Consider the following 24,614-nt stretch of genomic DNA (forward strand, 5'->3'; position numbering starts at 1 on the left):
AAATGCATATGCATTCAAAAGCATGTGAGTGACAGATAATCTTTAGAGAGATCTCATGTAAAGTGTAAAAATGAAGAAAACACTGAGCAAGGATCATAGCTCCCCAAGGAAGCATAAGACATATTCACACATTTATCTCTCTCTTGAAAAAAGTAATATCCACATCAGACTAAAATGATATATAGTTATTGTGTGTTTTTTTATTCATTTGAGTTGTACATTCCTTTATTTATTATTTACTATGCATTACTAAACTCTTTTTAAATCTGTTAAACACCAACTATATATAGGCATTGCAGTAACTTTTAGAAACTCAAACTTGAAGGCAATCTCATGCATGCTGCTATGGAGACATATATTTGTAAAATATCAGGTGTTTGTCCAATTACCAGGTGAATGCACTTGGAAGGTTGTTAGGTGTTTGGCTTGGAGCTCAGGAACAAGACCTAGGGCGGGCAGAGATTTGGGGGTTATCAGTGCAGAGGAAGCCATTGTTATGGATGAAATTGAATAAGCAGAGTTCATATAATGAGATGAAAGTAAGACTAAATATGAAATTATAGGGAATAACTATTCAGAAAAGAAAAATGCAGAAAAGGCATCTGGAAGCAAGACTGAAAGGTGTCACATGACCTTTGGGCCAACTGAGAGTATGGTCATATATACTAAGAAAGATAAAGTTTTAAGAAGAATGCAGTAGTAAATAGTGACAGATGCAGTAGAGAGTCAAGCAGATGAACACCAAATATTCATTGGATTTGGGGAGTGGAGGAAATTCAGGCAAGAAATGAATGACACTGAGTATAAATTACACTTCTAATATGCTAGCCTGTGGAAAAAATAAACTGCGTTCATAATGGGGGAATTGGGCTTAAGGGAATATTTTAGTTGTGTGTTTGTTTTAATTTCATTGGCTATACTAAACATGGAAACATTTAAACGTTAGACATCTGTGCCAATAGAAGAGGGACTGAATAGACAGGACAGAGAAAGTACAGATGATGAAACATGGTCCCAGAGCAGGTACAGTGCATAGGACCATATTCCAGAGGACCACAATTAGAATGTAGGCACGAGTGTTTCTGACTGAAACAATATCAGTCACTCAAGGTCCTAAGCACATCCTGTTTTCTGAAAGACTTTGAAGAATCTACATGACACACTCAGAAAGGTTCGGTCATGAAAAAAATACCTTCAGCATTGGAAGCATCTTACTTCCTCCCCATACTTCCCAAACAAAATGAATATTCACTCACATATGTACGTCTATTGCTACTTGGTGCAGAGTTGTTAAGTTGTCTCAGAGATCTCATGGAACACAAAACCTGAAATGTTTTCTATCAGGCCAAATACAGAAAAAGTTTGCTAATTCTTCACCTTAGCAAACCTTACAAAACTTAAAGTTAACAGTAGCATTATGGGTCATAAACCTGACCTCTATTGTTTATGCTTTTTAAAATTATTATTCATAAGTTATGTACAAAGTGTAGTATTGAGTTTATGAGAAAGTCTGTTTCACTTGTTGCCTGTTCTCTAAAACCAAACTGAATATTTCTAAAATCCCAGGTCTTGAACCAGTAAGCTACTTATCATGGGTAAGATTAAAAGTAGAAATTAGAATTATTAACCATTTACATATGAATTTAACAAATATTTTTTTAGGTACCTACTATGTGTCAGACACTGTTATCAATACAGGAGAAAGATTATAAACAACATGAGTTTTTTGAGTTATTTTTGGTTTTTTTTTAGACTGCACATGTAAGTGAGATCATACAGCATTTGTCTTTCTCTGACTTATTTCACTTAACATAATGCCTTCAATTTCCATCCACATCATTGCAAATGGTAGGATTTCCTCATTTTCTATAGCTGAATAACATTCCATTATTTGTATCTCACAACTTCTTTGCCCATTCATCCATTAATGAACACTTCGTTCCATGTCTTGACTATTATAAACAATATCACTATGAACATGGAGGTGAAGATATCTTTTTGAGTTAGTGTTTTTGTTTTCTTTCTATATATACCCATAAGTGGAATTGCTGGATCTTCTGGTAGTTCTATTAATTTTTTGAGGGCCCTTCATACTGTTTTTATCATGGCTGTATCAATTTACAATCTCCCCAAGAGTGCACAAGGATTTCCATTTCTCCACATCTCTCCACCATTTATCTCGTCTTTTTGATGATGGTCATTTTAATAGGCAAAAGGTGACATCTCAATATGTTTTTAATTTGAATATCCCAATGAATAGTTATATTGAGCATTGTTCATTACCTGTTTGGGCTTTCATGTATCTTTTTGGAGAACTGTTTATTCAGGTCCTTTGTCCATTTTTAAATTGGTTTACTTATTTTTTTTATTTTACTTTTTTATTTTTTTGCTACTGAGTTGTATGGCTTCTTTATATATATTTTTGGATATAAAAACCTTATCAAATATATGGTTTGCAAATATTTCTCCCATTCCCATAACTTGTCTTTGCATTTTGTTGATGGTTCCTTTTGCTTTGTAGAAGGTTTTTAGTTTGATGTAGTCCCACTTGTTTTTTATTTTATTTTGTTGTTTGTGTATCTGGTGTCACATCCTGAAAAGTATTACCAAGATCCAAGTCAAGGAGCATTATTCCTACATTGTCTCCTAGGAGTTTCATGGTTTTCAATCTTACACTTAAGTCTTTAATCCATTTTAAGTTGATTTTTGTGAGTGATATAAGATATGGGTCCAGTTTCATTCTTTTACTTGTGAATATTAAATTATCACAGCCCCATTTACTCAAGAGATTGTATTTTCCCCTTTAAGTATTCTTGGCTCCCTTATCAAATATTAGCTGACCATATATTTCCAGGCTTTTAATTATGTTCCATTCAACTATTTGTGTCTGTTTTTATGCCAGTACCAGACAGTTTTGATAATTACAGCTTTGTAATATAGTTTGAAATCAGGAAATGTGATGATCCTGTTTTGGTTTTCTTTCTTAGAATACTTTGGCTATTTGAGGTCTTTTGTGGTTACATATAAATTTTAGAAGGGTTTTTTCTTTTGTAAAAAAGGCCATTATATCCTTTTTTTTTTAAAGATTTTATTGGGGACGGGGAACACTGTATACTTCCAGAACTTTTTTCCAAGTCAAGTTGTTGTCCTTTCAATCTTAGTTGTGGAGAGTGCCATTCAACTTCAAGTTGTTGTCCTTTCAGTCTTAGTGGTGGAGGGCGCAGCTCAGCTCCAGGTTCAGTTGCTGTTGCTAGTTGCAGGGGGCGCAGCCCACCATCCCTTGCGGGACTCCAGGAATCGAACTGGCAACCTTGTGGTTGAGAGCCCGCGCTCCAACTAACTGAGCCATCCCGGAGGCAGCTCAGTTCAAGGTGCCGTGCTTAATCTTAGTTGCAGGGGGCGCTGCCCACCATCCCTTGCGGGACTCGAGGAATTGAACCAGCACCCTTGTTGTTGAGAGCCCACTGGCCCATGTGGGAATTGAACCTCCAGCCTTCGGAGTTAGTAGCACAGAGCTCCAACCGCCTGAGCCACTGGGCCAGCCGCAGGCCATTATATCTTTTTTGTTTGTTTTGTTTTGTTTTGTTTTTATTTTTATTTTTTAATTTTTTTTTCCTTTATCAATTTTATTTTATTTTTATTTTTAATTTTTTTATTAGTTTCAGGTGTACAAGACAAGGTAATACTTAGACGCCCATCATCTACATCCCTCACACTGTGAACCCTCCTCCCCCCACCCACCATCCCTCCGACCTCACACCCAGCCATCACATCACACACATAAAATTATAGTTGGCATTCATTAATGTTTAGCCTCTGGTGCACAACGCCACAATCAGGCATCCACACCATCCCTGAGGTGGTCTCCCAAATAGGACGCATGCCCGTCAGATACCCAACAAAACCCCTACAACATTATTGACTAAGTTCCCCAAATTAATTTCCAGAAAACCCTGAGGCCATCTTGCGGCCACCAGCCGCCTCCCAATCCCTTCACCTTTCCGCTTATCCCCAACCCCCCCTCCCGCCCCCACCCATCTAACAACTCTCGGTTTTATCTTTGTGTCCTCAAAATTGTCTCTGATTAGTTCATTCACCTATTCTTTTCTTTAGATTCCGCATATAAGTGAGATCATATGGTACTTGTCTTTCTCTTTCTGACTTATTTCACTTAACATAATGTTCTCTAGATCCATCCATGTTGTTGCAAATGATAAGATTTCTTTCTTCTTTATGGCTGCGTAATACTCCATTGTATAAATGTACCACAGCTTCTTAATCCAGTCATCTACCGATGGGCATTTCAGTTGTTTCCATATCTTGGCTATTGTGTAAAGAGCTGCAATAAACATAGGAGTGCATACTGATTTTTGAATAGGGTTTTCGTTGAGTCTGTAGGTCGCTTTTGGGAGTGTTGACTTGTGTTAATATTAATTCATCCCATCCGTGAACATGAAACACCTTTCCATTCATTTGTGTCTTCTTTGATTTCTTTCATCAAAGTATTTCACAATATTTTATTGTTTTCAATGCTGTTGTAATGGGATTGCTTTCTTAACTTATTTTTTTAATAGTTCGTTGTTAAGTGTATGGAAACTGATTCCTGTGTATTTATTGTGTATCATGCAACTTTACTAAATTTATTTGTTCTAACAGTTTTTTGCTAGTGTCTGTAGAGTGGTTTATATATAAATCATATGATCAGCAAATGGAGATAATTTTACTTCTTTCATTCTGATAATGGATGCCTTTTATGTATTTGTTTATTTATTTATTTTACTTTACCTAATTGTAATGGCTAGGGCTTCCAGTACTATGTTGAATAGAAATGGTGAAAGTGGTCACCTCTGTTTTCTTCCCTGATCTTATGAAAAGGTATTTTAACTTTTACCATTGTGTATGATGTTAGCTGTGGGTTTATCGTATGTGGACTTAATTATACTAAGGAACAGTCCTTCTATATCCAATTTCCTGAGCGTTTTTAATCATGAAATGATGTTGTATTTTGGCAAATGCTTTTTCTGTATCTATTGAGATGATCATATTTGATTTTTGTCTTTCATTCTACTAATATGGTGTATCACATTTATTGATTTGTGTAAGTTGAATCATCACTGTATCCCAGGAATAAATCCCACTTGATCATGGTGAGTGATCCTTTAATGTGCTGTTGAATTTACTTTGCTAATATTTTGTTGAGAATTTTTAAATCTATATTTATCTGGGATATTGCTGTATAATTTTCTTGTAATATCTTTATTTGGCTTTGGTATCAGGATAATGCTTGCCTCATCAAGCGAGTTTGGGAGTCTTTCCTCCTCTTCAATATTTTGGAAATACTTCAAAAAGATTGGCTTTAAGTTTTTTTGTTTTTTAATGTTGGTATAATTCACTGGAGAAACCATGTAGTTCAGGGCTTTAATGTGTTGGGAGCTTTTGACTAACAATCAGTATCCTTTCCTTACTCATTGATATGTTAGACTGTTTATTTCTTCACGATTTAATCTCTCATAGGTCATATATTTTTATATTATTCATTTATTTTATGGTATCCAGCTCAGTGGCAAATAATTGTTTGTAGTAGTCTCCCCTTTGTATTTCTACAAAGTCTAATACTTTGTATTTCTGTGATAGCAGTTGTAAGATCTTTGTTTCTGATTTTACTTATTTTAATCTTTATGTAGTTAATCTAGCTAAAGTTTTGTCAATTTTGTTTATCTTTTCAAGAACCAGCTCTTATTTTCATTGATCTCTTCTGTTCATTTTCTGGTCTCTATTTTAATTATTTCTGCTCTGATCTTATTATTTCCTTTCAGCTGCTAACTTTGGGCTTAATTTCTTTTTTTCTAGTTCCTTGAGGTGTAAAATGAGACTGAGATTTTTTTTTCTTTCTTAATATAGGCATTTAATACTACAGACTTCCTTCTTAGAACTGCTTTTGCAGCATCTCATAGATTTTGATATGTTGTACTTCCATTTTCATGTGATTCGAGATTTTTCTTGATTTGCCTTTTGATTTCTTCTCTGAACCATTGGTTGTTCATGAGTATGTTTGGTCTCCACATATTTATGAATTTGTTATAAAACCTGTAACAAGAGAAAAATAAAGGTGATTATATAATGATAAAGAGGTCAGTCAGTTCAACAAGAGGATATAACAATTGCAAACATATAGGCACCCATATTGGAAAAAATATATATAGCAAATATTAATAATTATTTAATATATTTATGTGCTCCAATATTGGGTGAGTTTTTGTCCTAACGTCTGTTTTGTCTGATGCAAGTATAGCTACTCCTGCTCTTTTTTGGTTTCCATTTGCTTGAAATAATTTTTTCTAGTCCTTCAGTTTCTACTTCTCTCTTTAAAGCTTAAGTTAATCTCTTGTAAGCAGTATATAATTGGGTTTTATTTATTTGTATTTCTGTCCATTTAACCACTTTATGTATTTTAATTGGAAATTTTAAACCATTTACATTTAAAGTATCTATTGCTAGTTATGGACTTATCACCATTTTGTTAATAGCTTTCTAATTTCTTTGTGTTTCTATAGTTCTTCCTTTCCTGATGTCTTTCATTGTTTGCTGATAATATTCTGTTTGTGGTATACTTTGAACTTTTCTCTATTGTTTGTGCATCTGTGGTTAACATGAGACTTTTGTAATACCTCTTATGGTTATAACCATCTATTTTAAGCTAATAACAACTGAACTACAATTGCTTAAAGTTCTACCCATTTACTTGCACCCCTCAATTGATGTTGATGTCCCAATTTACATGTTTTTGTATTCATCCATTAACATAATATTGTAAATATAATTATTTATAACAATTTTGTCTCTTAACCTGAATGCTAGATTTCAAAGTGTCTTACATACCATCATTGCAGTATTAGGGTAATTTTAATTTGACTATATATTTATACTTACCTTTACCAGTGACTTTTGTACTTCCGTATATTTTCATGTTACTAATTAGAATCCTTTTGTAGGAGCTTGAAGAACTCTTTTTAGCAGTTCTTGTAGGACGGTCTAGTAGTGATGAATTTCCTTAGGGGTGTTTGTCTGGGACTGTCTTTATTTCTTCTTTCTGAATGACAGCTTTGCTGGGCTAAGTATTCTTAATTAACACTTGTTTTCTTTGACCATTTTGACTATATCATCACACTCTGTCCTAGCTACAAGATTTTTGCTCAGAAATGCCGATAGCCTTATGTTGATTCCCTTGTATGTAATGATTTTTTTTTTATTTTTCTCTTGCTGCTTTCAAAATTCATTTGTCTTTGACTTTTGAGAGCTTGATTATAATGTGTCTCTTTGGGTTGAATATTTTTGGGGATCTTTGACCTTCCTATAGCTGTATGGCCACATCTCTACCCAGATTTGGGACATTTTTAGCCTTGATTGATTGATTGCCTCTTCAGCTACTTTATTAGCTCAGACATATCACACTAAAGGCACCTACCGCTGCTGCTGCTGCCCCCACTCCTGCAGTCTGGGTAGTTGGCTGGGCCATCTGAGTATCCATGGAGCTCCAATTCCTGGCCCCACCTGACCTCAGCTGTGGATAGACTCTTCTTTCTCATAAAGCCACTTGAAGAAAGCTGTGACAGATTGAAGGGCCGTGCTCTTGCCCTGCTGCTCAGTAGTGTCCTTGCTACTCTCCCAACTGTAAAAAGTGTCCTTCTTCACTGCATTCTCATCATACAGCACATGACAGAACATCCAAAGCAGGTTGCCAGGCTGTCCTAAGGTCATTACAAGGGCCTGGAGGGCACAGAGCACCTGCAGCTCCTTCTGCCCATTACAGAGGTATTTCTGTAGAAGTTTTGCTCACACTTTTAGTACAGTGACATCCACTTGGAGAGGAGTCTCAAAGATAATTGCAGAGTAGCAGGCGGTTGTTATGAGGGCTCAAACTAATGTGTTGGATGCTACCTGCTATTCACTCAGGTTGGCCTTTATTCAGTCAAACACCCACTGGTTACTGCTGCCCTCATCGAGCAACTTCTCCCGCTGCCTGCTCAGCTCCTCTGAGGAGAATAACCTCTGGCGATGGGCTTCTGATTCCTGTCCAAGAATACAGTTCACCATCTGTTCAGTGACTAATGCACCAACATCCTGGTCCTTAGGTAGAAATTCTTTCCTGCTCAGTCCAGCCTCTTGCCATAATGCCCCCACCTTTTTGGGACCCATATTTTTGCATAGGCACCCCAGGATCTCCAGCAACAGGGAAGCAGCTTTGTCCAGGGGCCTCAGAGGTTTTGTAATCTCCTTGAAGAGCTCCCCCATGGGCACCCAACCATCCTGCAGAATTGGTGTTAACAGTTCTGCTAGGAAACACATGGGGATGTCAATTTCCCTGTCTTTGGCCAATTAGAAGATTTTAGACAGCCACTGGTAGTACTGAGCAGTGAAGAGGTGCCAGGCACAGAGCAGCTGGTACTGCAGCTGTCCCATACGTTCATGAGCAATGGCTTGAGCTCCAGTGTAGACTCGATGCCATGCCGCACAAAGATGAAGAGCAGGGAGGGTGAGGCCAGTTCCTGCACCCACTACCCGGCCTCCTTCATGTCACTGAAATGGAGGTATTCCTTAGTGATGGCCTTGGATTGCTTCTCCAGCTCCTCTTCAGGGAGCAGAGCCTTTGGTGGGCTCCCTGGGGGCAGGGTGGCTTCTCACCTCACAGCATCTACCAAGAGGCTGATCCTCCAAGACGCTGGCTGCTTTATGCAGCCCCTCAGGCTGGGAGGACCGCTGTCTACTCTGCTCCTCTACTTCCTTCCTGAAGCCCTGCTTGGTGGCAGGTGTCTGTGAATGATCAAGCGGGTCCTCACGGTCACCTCCGTGTTCACTCTGGTCTAGGTGGTCTCTCTGGTCCCCAGCTTTCTCACCTTGTTCCTGGCTCAGGCTAATTCTCTGGGCCACATGTCTGTTTTCTGTGCTTTCTGTAGGTGCTGCTTGTTGAAGGGCTAAGAAGTCATTCAAGGTACTAGTAGCTGGACAAGCAGCTTCTGATGCTGAGTCAGAGGGCGTGGCTCCTGAGTTTCCACTGCCCTTGCCCCAAATCTTTCGCTTTCCAGGTGCAAAGAGCTGGTTGTTAGAACCAATGGCCTGGCTTCCTGATCTTGGTGAGTCGTGAGGTGTCAGTAGGGAGGTGGCCCTTATTGATGGGGACTGTGTTCCTACCACTGTCATCCACAGGTGGAAGGCCACGGCTGATAGGTGGGCCTGGAGGGCCACCCCGACGCTAGGCACTGCCCTTGACCATTAGCTGCTGCACTTTTATGTGTTCCGGATACTCCTTCATCTCCGCCTCATTGTGGGTCAGTGCTTGTGGGACCCTCATACCCTCGTGTGGCACCTAATTGCTCCATCGCAGACTAGCATGTCTTGCAACACAAAGCAGATTCGGGATGAAGTCATGTTTTCTTTAATTATTTTTTTCCATCAGTTGAAATACTGATCTATTTGGGGCTTGGCTTTTTCAAAGTCCAGGTCTTTGCCAATGGTTGTGAGCAGACGGCAAAGGCATTCGAGGATCTCTTCATTGTACTTGTAAAATAGATGAACCATGCCGTCATGCTTTATGACGTCTGTTAACATCTCCAGCTTGAACAACCCCCTGATAAACTCGATATTCCCTAAAGAGCACCACCGGGCCATGTATTGAGCCTCTTCCTGGCCTTCCTTCAGGTGTCCCCATTTCTCTGCCATAGTAGCTTCATCCATCTCTTTTCGCTTTGTCTCAAAAAAACTCAGCATCTTTGTTTTCTGCAAACTCCTCTGACATTCAACAGTTCAACAACGGTTTTCCCAAGTTCACAGTCTCTGTTGGCTTTTCTGTAGTGGGTACTTTGAGCGCCATGAGGCAGTGGCACATGTTGGCATAGGCCACAGAGAAATTGGACTCTGAAATGGTCCCTCAAAGATGTCAGTGACCCCTTTGAGATGTTCCTAAGTGCAGATGGCCGGATGTGTCATCTGCTTCATCAGCTGCTTGAACATCTGGGTGTCACCTTCTTCAGGATGGAGAAGGTGACCTGTATGCCCTGTAATACAGGTCCTCGGTTTTGCTGCCATTTGCATCCTCTGCCCTCTGTCCTTATCAGTTGCCATCTGCTTGCTTTTGGATATCCGGGCCTTCTCAGCTTTGTTCAGCTTTGTATCTTTAGTCATTAACACTATGACAATGAGCTTACTTGGCTCCTTTCAGGGGCCTTCCTGAGAGTGCCAGCGTCCCAGACTAACCGGCCCTTGGGACAGCTCTCCACCTGGCCCATGGTTGCTGAGGGCTTGTTGGACAAGGGTGACAAAGGATGGACCGAAGCCTGGGCCACAGTTTATGCCTTGATGTCTAGTGGGATCCCATGGCTGCAGTGGTGTTTTATTGGCCTTATCCATCACCATGTTACTGATATGGGGCCATGCCTCGGGCTTCTGCATACTGGCAAAGATGAACTGAAAGTCGAGCAGGAATTCATGATCATAATGTTTTTTCTCCTCAGGGTTTGGAGGCTTCTGCTGATGTGACTTGTATTCATACTTCTGTTCCCCAGGCTGGGTGTTCTCAGCATTGGATATTTTGTCTTCCTTTGAGTGTCTGGTCTCTCTACTTCCTCACGTTGCAGGGGCACACAGCTGCCCTCAGGCTCTGGACCAGGATCACTGTCTCCAGAAGGCAGATTTTCTACCTCTGGTACTCCGGCTTTGCCTCCTTGAAGGCATCTAGAACATCTCTTACAGCTGTCTTCTTATTGAGCTCCTTAGTTTTCCATCTCCTTGGCACAGATACTGCCACTGGGGTGGCTGATACTACCTCTCAATTCTGGGATAGTTTGGGACAGGGATGCTGTCTGGAAAGAGCTGTTCTTCTGCTCCCTTCTCACTTCTTAGCTTCTCCTGCTTCTTCCCCCTTCCTCTTCCTCTTCCTCCATTTTCCTCCAGAGCAGGGGAAATAGTTGGAGGAGCCATAGCTGGAGTGGCAGAGAGGACAGTGGGGGGAGCCACTGGTGCTATAACCTCATAGGCCTGCTCCTTTGGCTCACTCACTGGGCTTGAGTCTACAGCTGGTGGCGAGGGGACTCTGGTGAGCAGTTTCTCAGGTCAGGCAGTTGGAGCAATGGGCATACGGATTTGGAGGGACAAGCTGGGGGCGGGCACGGGGCTAGCTCTGGGTTCCACTCCAGCTCTGGTTCTGGATCCTTAGAAGGCCCCATGCTATTAGGCCCAGGAAGAGTTTCCACCTTGGGAGATGCCAGCCAGATGGAAACCTAGGGAGGATTGGAAGAGAACTCAGATCTGGAATTGGTTTGCTAAGTGTCACTTCTACTTCCAGCATGGGTTCAGTGAGGAGAGGGAGTGAAGCCTGAACATTCAATTCTACCTATTCATGCATTCCAAAAATAGTTTAATTACTACAAAAAACAACTAGAGTGGGAAGGCAAAGACAAAGTTACTTAAGAACTGTTCATGTTCATTAGCTCTGTGTGTGGCCTTCTTGTGTATATAGGCTGTGGTAGTTTGAAAATGAAGTATGTAAGCATAAGAAGTAAGAAGGAAATGGAACCTTAAGCTCATTCTCAATATGCCCTTTAACCAAGCACATCTAGCAGAAAATGATATTTATGCCTCATCCTAGATATATACAAACACACACAAAACACACACATACACCTATATATTAAATTTTTCTTTCAGTTTTATTGATATATATGTATATATTTATGTATATATATATGTATATGTGTGTGTATATATATATATTTGACATACAGCACTGTATAAGTTTAAGGCATACAGCATAATGACTTAATGTATCATGAAATGATTACCATGGTAACTTTAGTGAACATTCATCACCTTAAATAGAAACAAACAACAATTTTTCTCTTCTTCTGATGAGAATGCTTAGCAACATTTAAATATACCATATACTGTGTGAACTGTAGTTATCAGGTTGTATATTACATACTCAGTGTTTTATTATCTTATAATTAGAAGTTTCTATCTATCTTAACTACCTTCACTTAATTCCCCTATCCCTCACCACCTGCCCTGGTAACCACAAATTTGATCTCCTTTTCTGAGTTTATTTTTGTTTGTTTGTGTTTTGTTTTCTTTTTAATTCCAGCTATAAGTATTTGTGTTTTTCTGTCTTACATTTCACTTAGCACAAGTCCTCAAGATCCTTTCCTGTTGTTGCAAATAGCAGGATTTCTTTCTTTTAATACCTGAATAATATTTGTGTGTGTGTGTTGTATTTTCCATTCATTTGCTGATGGATACTTAAATTGTTTTCATGTTGTGGCTATTGTAAATAATGCAGTGAACATGGGAGTACAGATATCCCTTCACATAGTGATAGTTCTATTTTAGTTCTATGGTAGTTCTATTTTTAATTTTTTGAGAAATCTCCAAACTTTTCCATAGTGGCTGTACCAATTTACAGTCCCACCAACAGTGCACTGGATTCCCTTTTCTTCATATTTTCACCAGGATTTATCTCTTGACTTTTTGAAGATAACCATCCTGACATGAGGTGATATCTCATTATATTTAATTTTCAATTTCTTAATGATTTTTATGTTCAGCACCTTTTCATGTACCGGTAGATATCTTCTTTGGAAAAATGTCTACTCAGGTAGTTTGCACTTTTATTTATTTATTTACTATTGAGTTATGAGTTCTTTATATATTTTAGATATTAACACCTTATCAGATGTATGATTTGCAAATATGTTTTCCCATCCTATAGGTTACCTTTTCATTTTGTTGATCATTTCTTTTGCTGTATGGAAGCTTTTTAGTTTGATGTGTTCCCACTTGTTTTCTTTTTTTGTTTTGTTACTTGTGCTTTAGGTGTCATATCCAAAAAATCATTACCAAGACACATGGCAAGGAGCTTTTCTCCTGTGTTTTCCTTCTAGGAATTTTATGGTTTAAGATCTTACATTTAAGTCCTTAATTCATTTCAAGTTAATTTTTGGGTATAGTGTAGGATAGCGATCTAGTTTTACTTTTTTTCACATGTAAATATTCAATTTTCCCAGCATCATTTATTGAAAAGAATGTCTTTTCTTCATTATTTTTGGTTTGCTTGTCAGACATTAGTTGACTGTAATCCATGGGTTTATTTCTGGACTCTCAGTTCTGTTCCATCGATGAATGTATCTAGTTTTATACCACTAACATACTGTTTTGATATTTATAGATTTGTAATATAGCTTGAAATCAGGAAGTATGGTTCCTTCCTCCTGTTATATATATATATATATATATATATATATATATATATATATATATATATATATATATATATATATATATATGGTCATTGGAATCTTCATAAGGATTGCTTTGAATCTACAGGTGGCTTTTGGTAGTATGGATGTTTTAACAATATTCTTTCAATCCTTGAAAATGGGATATCTTTCAATTTATTTGCATCTTCCTCAATTTATTTTTTCACTGTCTTGTAGTTTTCTGTGTAGAGGTCTTTTATTTCCTTGGTTAAATTTATTCCTAGGTATTATATTGATTTTGATTTTTTTTGTAATTGGGATCTTTTCAAAAAAGTTTTCTTTGTCAGATAATTTGTTGTTGGTGCATAGAAACTAATTTTCGTATGTTGTTGTGTCTTGCTACTTTACTGAAATTGTTAATTATATCTAACACTTTATTGGTGACATTCAGGATTTTATCTATAAAATCACATCATCTGAAGATACAATTTTTGTTTCTTCCTTTCCAATTCTGTTACCTTTTTTGTTTGTTTGTTTTTTTAACGGCTCTGGCTTGGAATTCCACTACTATATTAAATAAGTGTGTTGTCAGTGGGCATCTTTATCTTGTTCCTGATCTCAGACAAAAATATTTCAACTTTTCACTGTAGAGTGTAATGTTAGCTCTGGGCTTGTCATTTATGGCGTTTATTATGTTGAGAGATGTTCCTTTCATACCTAATTTGTTGAGAGTTTTTATCATGAATGGATGTTGAATTTTCTCAGCTGCTTTTTTTTGCATCTATTATGATCATATTTTTTTTCCTTTCATTCCTTGTGATGTCTCACATTTATTGATTTATGTTGTTCAATCTTTCTTGCACCCCAGGGATAAATCCCACTTGAACATAGTGAATAATCCCTTTAATGTGCTGCTAAATTCTGTTTGCTAGTATTTTGAGAATTTTTGCATTGATAGTAATCAGAGATATTGGCCTGTAGTTTTCTTGTAGTGTCCTGTCCTGCCTTTGGTATCAAGGTAATGCTGACCTCAAAATGAGTTGGGGAGTGTTTCTTCTACTTTGATTTTTTTGGAAATGTTAGAGAAGTATCAGTGTTATTAATAATTCTTCTTTAAATGTTTCATAAAATTTACCAGTGAATCCATCTGGTCCTAAGCTCTTTTTCTTTGGGAGATTTTTGATTACTGATTAAGTCTTCTTACTATTAATGTGTTCTGATTTTTTATTTCTTCATGATTTGGTCTTGGTAGCTTGTGTTTCCATGTATTTATCCATTTTTCTAGGGTATCCAGTTTTCGGCATATAGTTGTTCTTAGTAACCTCTTATGATCCTTTGTATTTCTTTAGTATCAGTTGTAATGTCTCTTCTTTCACGCATCATTTTGTTCATTTAGGTCCTCTTCCTTTTTTCCTTGGTTAGTCTAGCTAAAAGGTTGTTCTTTGGCAAGATATATGGAATTGATAAACTCTTAATTTTGTTAATCACTTCTGTTGTGTTCCTGTTCTATATTTCATTATTTCTGCTCTAATCAATATTCTTTCTTTTGCTAAATAAGGATTAATTTGTTCTTAGTTTTCTAGTTCTTTGAGATGTAAAGTCATGTTATTTATGATCTTTTCATTTTTTGATACATATGCTTATTACTATGAACTTCCTGTTATAACTGCATTTGTTGATTCCATAAGTTTTGGTATGTTGGGTTTCCATATTCGTTTAACTCAAGATAAACTTTTTATTTCCCTTTTAATTTTTCTTTCAATCTATTGGTTGTTTAGAATGTTGTTTAACTTCCAAAATTCATGAGCTCTTCAGTTTTACACTTGTTTTTAATTTCTCCCTAGGTTTTGGACGTTTTTTTTCCCATTATTGCTTTATTTATTTACTAAATAGATTGGTTAATAACATACAAGTTTTAGGTGTAGAATTTTATATTTTCTGTCCCTTTCTTTTCTCCTTCTGGGATTCCCTTAATGTGGATATGTTTTCTTATATGGTGTCCCATAAGTCCTATATGCTTTTGTTTTTGTTTGTTTTCTTTTTTTTTTCCTTTTTGCTCCTCTGGCTGGATAATTTCAAGTGTTCTGTCTTCTGGGTCACTGACTTTTCTGTAATGCAGAAGCTCTATTAAATTCTTCATTTCAGTCATTGTATTTTCAGTACTTGGATTTCTGTTTATTTTTTTCTATTTCCTTGTTGAAATTTTACTCATGCGTCATTTTCCTAATTTTATTAAGTTGTCTTTGTGTTCTTTCAGTTCCTTAAAGAGTGTTATTCTGAATTCTTTGTCTGACAGTTCATAGCTCTCCATTTCTTTGGGAGCACATATTGGAGATTAGTTTCCTTAGATGGCGTCATGTTACCTGATTTGTCATGATCATCAGTTACTTACATTGATGTCTGTGCATTTGAGTAAGTGGTCTCCTTTTTCAAACTTTTTGGGTTCACTTTAGCATTGATAGTTCTTCAGCATGCTCATCTTGGGGTTCTGGATATGTAAGCTGGTATTGTCCTTGGACAGGTGGGGCTTGCTATCAGGGTGTATTTTTAGGTGAGGCCACTGCTGAAGTTGTGAGGTTTGGGGGAGAATGCCACTGGCTGAGAATAGTTGTATAACACTACTGGCTTGGTTTCCTGCCCAAGAAAGGCTGTTGGATGGACTCCACAGTTGCCCATGTTTTCTGGTCAGGTATTCTAGATGGTTGGGACTTTTGTTCCATACACAAAAGTAGATAAGGCTGTGAATCAGCTTCAGCATCCTGATGGGGCAGGAGACTGGGCCCTAAAGCCAGCAAGGTTTGCTGTTTGGACTACTAATTTTTCTCTACAGACAGGGGAAGTCATCAGCTATTGTCTTTGTTCAGGTGCCACTATAAGTAGGATTGTAGAAGAGGCTACACAGCTATCTGTGTGTCCTGGTTAAGTTCCCTAAATAGAGCCAATTGAAGGCTCTATTCAGCAGTGTACAGGGATACATTTAATTTTTCTACCCTAGAAAGGCTCCTATAACAGAGGCCTCAAGGCCACCAAGTTTCTTGTTTGGCGATCAAATTAGGCAGAACTATGCACAAAGTTTCCTGGGCCAACACTCTAGCTGTACAGATGGGTAGGGGGGCCAGGTGGACTATCTGTCCAAATGCCCCTGCAATCAGTTGCAAAATGGACTCCACCAATTCCTGGGTGCTCTAGTTAAGTTTTCTGGTCAAATTGGGCTGGAGGCTATTTTCAGCTTTGGAGGAGGGTCTATAAATTATCCTCCTTGTCAAGTTGGAGCTGCAGAACAGGCCCTAGGCTGGCAAGACTCTTTGGTAGGGAATTAAATCAGATATAACTGTGTGCTAAGTTCCCTGGATCGATAGGAGGTCCATCTTGGCTGTACAGATGCAGGGAAGCTGGCAGGCTCTCTGTTCAAGTGTTGCTGTAATTGGGGCTGCAGTGCAGGCTATCGAGATTCCTGGGAGTGCTGGTTAGTTTTTATTGGTCAAGGGGTTGGAGGCTGTATTCAGCAATGGGCAGGACTACAGATTAGCTTTCTTGCCAAGGATGGGGGTATGGGTGTGTAGAACAGGCCCCCAAACTGGCAAGACTTTTGTTTGGAGAGCTAGTCAGGCAGAATTGTCCATATTCTCCGTCCAGATGGGATTGCCGGCTTGACTCTCACACAGTTGGAGCTGCTGGCCAGCTTTTCTGTTACTGCTTGTTTGCTGCTGAGCCAAGCAGTTTCCCAGGTGTTCAGGCAAGGCTTTCTGGTTGGGAGTGGCTGGGAGCTACCCTCAGCAGTGTGTTGGGCTATCTCTTAGCTCCCCTGCCTTGGTAGGAAGGCAAAACTAGCTCCATGTCCAGAAAGGCTCTTTATTTAGGGTCTTGATTCAAGCAGACTTGTGCCCCATATTCCCTGGCCAAATGGGGCTGCTGGCTTTGCTCCACAGACCATCAGCACTGCCTGCCAGCCTCTCTGCTTGAGTGCTGCTGGGTTAAGCAGCTTTGCAGGTGTTCAGGCCCTGCTTCCTGGATGGTTGTGTCCAGGAGCTACACTTAGCAATGGGCAGTGTTATGGCTTAGCTCCTCTGCCTGGGCAGATCAGGCTCCATGTCCTGTAAAGCTCTTTGATTTACCTAACAAATCAGATCTGCACCCGCAGAATTCCCTGCACAAATTGCACCATCTTTGCTCTACCCATGAGCAAAGTTTCTGGTTGGGACTTTTACTTGGGTGCTGCAGGTAGGAACTCAGTTTGCCAAGATCGAAGCACCTGTGTTGCAAGCACCACCCCTCTCTTCTATCACAATCCAATTCTTAATGGCCAAGCCCTGCAGATTCCCCTGCAATGCTTCTGAGGAGAGACTGGATTGAGCCCCCTCTATGTGGTCCTGCCCTGGCTAGGGGGAGGGTGATGTGATTTGAGTGTAGCTGCTTCTCTCACCTTTATAAGGCAGGCTCTCTGCATCTCTGTGATATGGAGGTGGGGGGTGTTTGAGCCTCACCCCCATATTCTAGGATTTTCACAGTGGTGTCTTGTCCATGAATTAGTTGTTCTTGTGAGGGGGAGCTGGGGATGACCTATGTTGCCATCTTGGTCACGGCACTGTCTATATAACTTTAATTTTAATATGAGCCATGCAAAAGTATTATTATATTCATTTGGGACAATTTTCCTGAGAGAAGGAATCATATAATTATGACATTATATTGTCTTGGATATCTTGAAATAAAGGTATAATCTGTTAAGCTTGAAGTAATTATTAAGGAAAAGACATATTTATTAAAGGTTAAAAAATATAAATCACAACTTTTCTTAAAAGTATTCCCTCTTTTGCAATTTTTTTTCACTTGTTTAATTTGATAAACAATTAAATTTTAATTTCCCTGTTGACTAGTTCCCACTCAAACCCAACTTGACCAATCTTTAAGACCCGTGGGCAATTTATTTCATTTATCTAGGCCATGTACTGGCCACCAATTAGTAAGGCATAGATACTGTATTAGTGATCTAAAATTGTGTTCCCCCAAACTGAAATGTTTAACAGAAATGCATCAAGTGTCCCACAAATATTTGCATTTCAAATGAAATTAAACTTTATCAACTAACATTTAAGTTACTAGACTATTTGAAGACTATTTGACATATGCTTACACTGACCTATTGTTAAACCTCAAAGTCATCCTAGTACATATGTTTGAACATCTTATTAATGTATCCTTGATTTTAGAAGTACGGGCAAATTTACTTAGTAAAAATTATACAACCAAGTACACTGGTGTAAGCACGCATGCAACCCACTCATGTAAATTCTAGGCAAGTACATCAGGTATGTTCTTGCTCCCATCAAAGCAATTTATGCTGTTACAAAATAGCATGTTATCAGACAGTAGTACCATATGGTAGTTTTAGTAGGAAAATATAAACATTTTTCTCACCTAATTTTCTTTTTGTGCTTTTTAAATTTAAATATAGTTGGTATACAATATTATGTTAGTTATATTCGTTTCAAGTGTACAATATAGTGATTCGACATTTTTATGCTTACAAAGTGACCACCCCACTAATTCTATTATAGTTATCATCTGTCACCCTGCAAACTTATCACATTATTGGCTATATCCCCATTCAACATTTTCACCCATCCTCTCATCCCCTCCCTTCTGGTAACCATCTCTTTGGTCTCTGTTTCTATGAGTGTTTTTTCATTGTTTTTTGTTTTGTTTTTAGAGTCTACATATATGTGAAACCATATGGCATTTGTCTTTCTCTGATTTATTTCAGTTGGTATACTACCCTCTAGGTCCATCCATGTTGTCATAGATAGTAAGATTTCATTCATTTTACTGCTGCATAATATTCCATTGTGTATTGTGTGTATCAATTGAGATAAACGTGATTTTTATCCTTGGTTTTATTGATGTGATAAATCACATTGTTTTGTGATGTTGAACCACCCTTGTATCCCTGGTATAAATTCTACAATAACAGTATATAATCTTTAAAGTACTGTTGAATTTGGTCGACTAGTATTTTGTTCAATTTTGGCATCTTTGTGCATCAGGGATTTTGATTGGTAATTCTTTTTTTGTAGTGTCGTTACCTGGTTTTGGTATCAGGGTAATGCTGGCCTGTGGAATGAGTTTGGAAGCATTTCTTTTTTGCAAATGATAGATACTAATTCTTCTTCAGATGTTTGGTAGAATTCACTTGTGAAGTCGTCTGGTCCTGAGCTTTTATTTGTTGGGAGTTTTTTTTATTACTGCTTTAATTTCATTGTCGTAATTGGTCTGTTGAGATTCTCTTTTTCTTTCTGGCTTGGTCTTGGAAGGTTGTGCTGAGATTCTCTTTTTATTTCTGGCTTGGTCTTGGAAGGTTGTGCATTTCTAGAAATGTATCCATTTCTTCTAGGTTGTGCAATTTGCTGGCATATAATTGTTCATATTATTCTTTAGTGATCTTTGTATTTCTGTGGTGTCAGTTGTAATCACTCCTCTTTCATTTCTGATTTTTTTTCTTGATGAGGCTTGTCAATTTTATTTATCCTTTGAAAAAGCCAGCTCCTAGAAAAGCAGTAGAAAAGATTAATAAAACTGTTTTCTATTTCATTTACTAATTTCCTTCCTTCTACTTTGGGTTTTGTGTTTCTTTGTTTCTAGTTCCTTTAGGTATAAATTTAGATTTGGGATTTTTGCTGTTTTTTGAGGTATAACTATAAACTTTCCCTTATAACTGATTTTGCTACATCCCATAAATTAAGGTTGTGTTTTCATTTGTATTTGTCTCAAGGTAGTTTTGATTTCTTCTTTGATCCATTGGTGGTTTACAAGCGTGTTGTTTAATCTCCCCATATTTATGTTTTTCCCAGTTTTCTTCCTATAGTAGATTTCTAGTTTTACACCATTGTGGTCAGAATTATGCTAGATATAATTTATATATTTCTTAACTTATTGAGGCAGCCTAGTATGTGACCTATCCTGAAAAATATGTAATCTGCACCTTTTAGATGAAATGCTCTATAAATGTTCAAACTGGTCTAATGTGACATTTAAAGGCATTATTTGCTTATTAAATTTCTGTTTGGATGATCTATCCATTGAAGTAATAAGAGTATTAAAGTCCCCCATATATTATAGTATTACTGATAATTTCTGCCTTTATGTCCATTAATATTTGCTTTAAATACTTGGGTGCTACTATGTTGGGTGTGTAGATATTTACCATTGTTATAGCCTCTTCTTCAATTGATCTCTTTAAAATTATGTAAAGTCCTTCTTTGTTTCTCTTTACATTTTATTTTAAAGTCCACTTTGTCTGATACGAATATACCTATCCCAGCTTTCTTTCCATTCTTTCTACATGGAATATCTTTTTCCATCCTGTCACTGTCAGTCTGTGTGTGTCTTCTTCTCTAAAGAGTCTCTTGCAAGCAGCATGTAGATGGGTCATGATTTTTACCCATTCTGCCACCCTATGTATTTTGATTGGAGCACTTAGTCCATTTACATTTAGAGTAACTATTGATAGGTATTTGCTTATCGCCATTATGTTATCTTGATGTCTTTGCTTTTGATTTGTTAGTTTCTGTAGTGTTTTGGTTACCATGAGGTTCATCTATTTCTATAACAGTCTATTTTAAGCTGATAAAAAAAAACATTTAAATTCAATAGCATTCTAAAACATTACATTTTTACCCCTCCTCCACTATCTACACAACTTCTGTGGACAGGGCAGTGCCCTAGTATCTCTGTACCATCTCTGGAGGGGCAGTCCTGTGTGCAGGCACTGCAGCATTTTGCTAGCTCTGTATATTCTCCAGACAGGGGAGCCCTGCATAGAAGCATAGCCCAGAGGATGTACAAAATAGCACCCCTCTGAACCCGCTAGAGGGGCCCCTTATATGCTATGGTGCCCCCCTGTTCCTGCTGTGTCTACCTCCAGGAGGAATGGCTAGAGAAACAGTACAGCACCCTGAATGTCAACTGGAGAGCCTGGATGGAGTTCTCGCTCGCTATCCATGTGTAGAGGAAATGCAAACAATGATGCTCCCTGGTTCCACTGGTCTTGGGCTGTTCCCTGACCTTCTCTAGGTGGTCTCTCTCTCTCCCTACTATGCAATTGGCTCACAGTTGTCTCTAGGAGGAATTGCTCCAAATACCGGTGTATATCTAATATATTCTTGAGAGGGGAGAGCTCAGCTTCCACCTATGTGCCACCTTGGACATGCCTCCTCACTTGATAGCTTGGGATTCTACTATAAAAGAAAGGGAGAAAAGAAGGCTACCATGTTTTCCATCAAACTTCCAAATTAATTGAAGTGTATTTTAAAATTTCATAGAGAACTGGGAAGGAAGGAAAAAAAGAGAAATATAGAAAGGGAGATATAGTAATAGGTAAACTAGTGCTATTTGTAACTCATTATCTGTATTAATAAGATTTTTCTCTGCACTATGCAACTAAAGAAATTGTAAAAGTCAGTCAATTGCTGAGACTGGCATCACACTACAAATGTGGTCATACATTGTAGTCATATATTAAGTTTTAATTTAGAATATTGCTGCCTAAAAGACTTGTTTGTTAATCTGTTGGATGTTTGCTTAAGAGAGCTATGTATACAAGAAATAATTTCTGTATAGGGTTAAAAACTGGAAAAATTTAATACTAACTTTAGAGTATTTCTGAAAGAAAAAGTAAACAAAATTGTACGCCAAACTGCTTGAGTGGTTTCACATTCATATGTCCCGGAAATTCTGGGGGCAGTCTGTAAGTTGAACCATCAACATAGAAAGGGATGGACAGGGACCACACTGTCACACACTCAGGGAACCAGCCTTGTCTTATCTTGCCTCAGTTTATAGCATCGGGGTGTGAAATAAAATAAAGTTGGTGGGACTGACTCTTAATTCTCCACCATTATCTCTGTGTCTCTGACCACTCGTGAAAGAGTATCCAGTCTATATCTCATTCTTATCAATTAGCTTGGTAAATTCTCCTTGACTGTGGTTAGTAAATATGGAAGGTGAACATGAAATAATAGGAGTTGGGGAAAAAAATGTTTTCTTCATTCCAACATATGACAGTGATTTTAAATATTTGAGTGCATCAAAAAAGCCTTTTACTGATATTTTAAATTTTAATTTTTATGAAAATGATTCATTTCATTATAAATACCGTGTTTCCCAGAAAATAAGACCTAGCTGGACCATCAGATCTAATGCACATTTTGGAGAAAAAATTAATATAAGACCCGGTCTTATTTTACTATAAGTAAAATAAGTAAAATAAGACTGGGTCTTATATAATTTAAGACCAAGTCTCCTATAATATAATTAATGTAATGTAATATAATATATAATATAATATACCTGGTCTTATATTAATTTTTGCTCCAAAAGATGCATTAGTGCTGATTGTAGGCTAGGTCTTATTTTGGGAGAAACATGTTATGCATGGTATTAAAGTTTTAATAAAAACAAAACCAGCATCTACTCTTCACGGCTCTTTACAAAAATTCTACCCTTCAGAGATTATTTTCAGTAATTACCTGTTCATTATGGTATTTATTTCCATTTTTCTAAATACCTGTTAATACTGATAAGTTTTAGAAAGGAAGAATGGGAGTTTTGACCAACTTATACTACAGCAACTATTTCACATACTCTCCCATTTATTAAAAATATAGAGCTATACAATATTTGATTTAAGCCAATAGTATTTACCTTCTCACATCTATGTAAATATTATTTGCACCTGATCCATAATGCATTTCATAATTAAATTTGCTTTCTACAACATTTTTCTCTCTTCAGTTATCTTTAAAAAAAATAGTTTCTTGAGTTGACAGGCAGAAAGGTGGACAGCAGGTCACATGTTGTGTGACTCCAGCCTCCAGCGAGACTATAGTGGTGTGACTCCCCTATCTATGGCCCCGTGGGTGTTCCTTTTTGGCCTCACCGTGTCCTGCGTTCTTATGTGGGGAGTGGGAGCAGAGACCCCGCAGGCTGCCTCGCACGACAAATGGCGCAGCCAGCAGCATCTCCCGCATGACGTTGAGACTATTAATAATAGTTATAATAATAGTAACCACACCACCATTGAGTTACTGTGCACCCAGTGCTTTACATACATTAGCTCATTCAGTCCCCATCACGAATCCTAGAAGATACGTAGTATTATCCCCATTTTATAGGTAAGAATCTGAGCCTCCAAGAGGGTAAGCAATTGGCCCCAAGTCACACAGTTGACAGGTACACAGCTGGGATTGGAGCCTGCTTCTCTTTGTTTCAAAGCTCTTGCTAAACCTGTAGACATACCACCTCCTTGCCACCCTCACCTGTTGGAATCCCCTTTGCAGCTCCCCTCCACAGTGCCCAGCCTCTCACATGATCCCACTGGACCTCAAGAGTCCATATTCTCAAGCCTCTGCAGTTGGGTCTGTCTATACGGGGATACACTTCACCCCAAGGGCAGATCTGGCTGCTGGTATTGAACACATGCAGGGCACCCCATCTCACTGGAAGGACCCACTCAAAAAAAAAAAATAGTTTCTTAGTTTGTATACATTTATCACTAATTTGCTCCTAAAACCTTAGACCATCAATCTCCTCTAAATATTAAAATCAGTTTTGATTTTGTCATGGTGTCATGTGTCCTAGGAATTCCTCATTCTCCTGTTCTTATAAAGTATTCTTATTGGTCTCTAAGCTGGCCTGGGGATTTCCTTTCTACTCGCCTTTATTAGATCTGTTACCCAAACACCACATTCTGGATTATTCTTTCATTTTAATGAAATACTTTCTCCCATTGCTTTAAAAAAGGTGCCAAGGAAGGACATTTTATCATGTCCAAAATATCTTCACTGCCTGATTAGATTTAGTAAGTGTTGGCCCTAATGTGAAATTCCATACTAAAAATTATTTTTTCTAAGAATTGCTAAGGCATTGTCCTATTTATAGTCTTTCTTGAGTACCTAGTGAGGTCCAAGCAGAACTCATGAGTTCATACTTCCAGTGTTTTTGAGGTTTCCTGCTAGGGATTTCCTGCTTGCATGCTAGACACTGTATGACTATTAGCAACTTACTACATTTATTCTGCCTTCTCCCTTTAATGTTTATAGTGGCCAGGTCCTCCTCCCCCTATCACGTGTAAGGCAGAATTCACATCCCATTTCACCTTGAGGAGTCCCTGTTATTCCCTAGAGTTCAGACTATTTGACTGTCCTGAGATATCTGCTCTCTGAGGGATTCTAAAGAGTTGTAATTTTATAAAATTATTATTTTTGTGTCTTTTTAGAATAGGTAAGAGGCTGCCTCCAGCTTTCTTCCCCCTAAGCAAAATCTAGAAGCCCTTTTTAAATTTTTTTTGAGATGTGTATTTTGAGACTAGTAAAA

At 38.0% G+C, this 24,614-nt stretch overlaps 1 pseudogene across 1 annotated transcript in view; it reads right to left on the reverse strand.

The window, feature by feature from the left end:
- Nucleotides 1–7,557: 7,557 nt before the first annotated feature.
- The window catches only part of LOC308509388 (eukaryotic translation initiation factor 4 gamma 1-like), a 40,320-nt pseudogene continuing 23,263 nt past the window's right edge, over nt 7,558–24,614 (reverse strand). Inside the window, exon 2 of the transcript in view lies at nt 7,558–11,386. The product of the transcript in view is annotated as a eukaryotic translation initiation factor 4 gamma 1-like (transcript). The remainder of the gene's footprint in view (nt 11,387–24,614) is intronic.

Source organism: Rhinolophus hipposideros, assembly GCF_964194185.1.
Source record: "Rhinolophus hipposideros genome assembly, chromosome: 16".
In the NCBI taxonomy this organism is placed as follows: Eukaryota; Metazoa; Chordata; class Mammalia; order Chiroptera; family Rhinolophidae; genus Rhinolophus; species Rhinolophus hipposideros.